The sequence below is a fragment of the Antedon mediterranea genome, chromosome 8 (genome assembly GCF_964355755.1).
Source record: "Antedon mediterranea chromosome 8, ecAntMedi1.1, whole genome shotgun sequence".
NCBI classification, from domain to species: Eukaryota; Metazoa; Echinodermata; class Crinoidea; order Comatulida; family Antedonidae; genus Antedon; species Antedon mediterranea.
The window spans coordinates 17,650,200-17,653,558 of NC_092677.1; positions in this window are offsets into that span (position 1 = coordinate 17,650,200).

Genomic DNA, 3,359 nt, shown 5'->3' on the forward strand with positions numbered 1-3,359 from the left:
TTGAGCAATGATATACAGGAAATTAATTCATAACATCAATAACATTATGCAATGTAATCACACATTTAGCAATATTAGTGCATCATTGAAATGTGAAAAGTCCCAAATTTTGTGTTATTTTTGTTTTATGTTTCTGCTCATGGCATTGTTGTGGCCATGGTTTTGTTGTCAGCTATAAAGAATGTTTACGTTAAGTTTTTATCATCACACCTTTTTACGTTAGTTATCAAACCTTGTTACGTTGGTTATCATCACATCTTGTTACGTTGGTTATCATCACACCTTGTTACGTTGGTTATCATCACATCTTGTTACGTTGGTTATCATCACATCTTGTTACGTTTGTTATATCACATCTTGTTACGTTTGTTACTTCACATCTTGTTACGTTTGTTACTTCACATCTTGTTACGTTGGTTATCATCACATCTTGTTACGTTGGTTATCATCACATCTTGTTACGTTTGTTATATCACATCTTGTTACGTTGGTTACATCACATCTTGTTACGTTTGTTACATCACATCTTGTTACGTTGGTTACATCACATCTTGTTACGTTTGTTACATCACATCTTGTTACGTTGGTTACATTACATCTTGTTACGTTGGTTACATCACATCTTGTTACGTTTGTTACATTACATCTTGTTACGTTGGTTACATCACATCTTGTTACGTTTGTTACATCACATCTTGTTACGTTTGTTACATTACATCTTGTTACGTTTGTTACATCACATCTTGTTACGTTTGTTACATTACATCTTGTTACGTTTGTTACATCACATCTTGTTACGTTTGTTACATCACATCTTGTTACGTTTGTTACATCACATCTTGTTACGTTTGTTACATCACATCTTGTTACGTTTGTTACATCACATCTTGTTACGTTTGTTACATTACATCTTGTTACGTTTGTTACATCACATCTTGTTACGTTTGTTACATTACATCTAGTTACGTTTGTTACATTACATCTTGTTACGTTTGTTACATCACATCTTGTTACGTTGGTTACATCACATCTTGTTACGTTTGTTACATCACATCTTGTTACGTTTGTTACATCACATCTTGTTACGTTTGTTACATTACATCTTGTTACGTTTGTTACATCACATCTTGTTACGTTTGTTACATCACATCTTGTTACGTTGGTTACATCACATCTTGTTACGTTTGTTACATCACATCTTGTTACGTTGGTTACATCACATCTTGTTACGTTTGTTACATCACATCTTGTTACGTTTGTTACATTACATCTTGTTACGTTGGTTACATCACATCTTGTTACGTTTGTTACATTACATCTTGTTACGTTTGTTACATTACATCTTGTTACGTTTGTTACATTACATCTTGTTACGTTTGTTACATCACATCTTGTTACGTTTGTTACATCACATCTTGTTACGTTTGTTACATTACATCTTGTTACGTTGGTTACATCACATCTTGTTACGTTTGTTACATTACATCTTGTTACGTTTGTTACATCACATCTTGTTACGTTTGTTACATTACATCTTGTTACGTTGGTTACATCACATCTTGTTACGTTTGTTACATCACATCTTGTTACGTTGGTTACATCACATCTTGTTACGTTTGTTACATCACATCTTGTTACGTTTGTTACATCACATCTTGTTACGTTGGTTACATCACATCTTGTTACGTTTGTTACATCACATCTTGTTACGTTTGTTACATTACATCTAGTTACGTTTGTTACATCACATCTTGTTACGTTGGTTACATCACATCTTGTTACGTTTGTTACATCACATCTTGTTACGTTTGTTACATCACATCTTGTTACGTTGGTTACATCACATCTTGTTACGTTTGTTACATCACATCTTGTTACGTTTGTTACATCACATCTTGTTACGTTGGTTACATCACATCTTGTTACGTTTGTTACATCACATCTTGTTACGTTTGTTACATCACATCTTGTTACGTTTGTTACATCACATCTTGTTACGTTTGTTACATCACATCTTGTTACGTTTGTTACATCACATCTTGTTACGTTTGTTACATCACATCTTGTTACGTTTGTTACATCACATCTTGTTACGTTGGTTACATCACATCTTGTTACGTTTGTTACATCACATCTTGTTACGTTGGTTACATCACATCTTGTTACGTTTGTTACATCACATCTTGTTACGTTTGTTATATCACATCTTGTTACGTTGGTTACATCACATCTTGTTACGTTTGTTACATCACATCTTGTTACGTTTGTTATATCACATCTTGTTACGTTGGTTACATTACATCTTGTTACGTTGGTTACATCACATCTTGTTACGTTTGTTATATCACATCTTGTTACGTTGGTTACATCACATCTTGTTACGTTTGTTATATCACATCTTGTTACGTTGGTTACATTACATCTTGTTACGTTGGTTACATCACATCTTGTTACGTTTGTTATATCACATCTTGTTACGTTGGTTACATTACATCTTGTTACGTTGGTTACATCACATCTTGTTACGTTGGTTACATCACATCTTGTTACGTTTGTTACATCACATCTTGTTACGTTTGTTACATCACATCTTGTTACGTTGGTTACATCACATCTTGTTACGTTTGTTACATTACATCTTGTTACGTTGGTTACATCACATCTTGTTACGTTTGTTACATCACATCTTGTTACGTTTGTTACATCACATCTTGTTACGTTGGTTACATCACATCTTGTTACGTTGGTTACATCACATCTTGTTACGTTGGTTACATCACATCTTGTTACGTTTGTTACATCACATCTTGTTACGTTTGTTACATAAAGCTTAGTTCCCACTAGAACGTAACGCAAGGACGTAAACGCAATGCAAGCGTTTTAACCAATGACAAGCGAAGTTATAGACAGTTAGCAATCACAAGTGAATAAGCCATCGCTTGTGATTGGTCAATTCACTTGCGTTGCGTTACGTCCTTGCGTCGCTAGTGAGAACCACGCTTTACATCTTGTTACGTTAGTTACGTCACATCTTGTTACGTTTGTTACATCACATGTTGTTACGTTTGTTACATCACTTCTTGTTACTTGGTTACATCACATCTTCTTACGTTGGTTATCATCACATCTAGTTACGTTTGTTACATTACATCTTGTTACGTTGGTTACATTTTTCGACCCCTTTACTTTTTGACATAAATGGTTATTATAACACAATAAACATGCGCAGAGTCGAATACAGGGATTTTTTTCCAAAAAATGGCTACTTTTCGACCGTTTTACTTTTCGATAAAACTGGTTACTATAGCACAATTGACATGCGCAGAACCCATTATTCGACTCTGCACATGTTTATTATG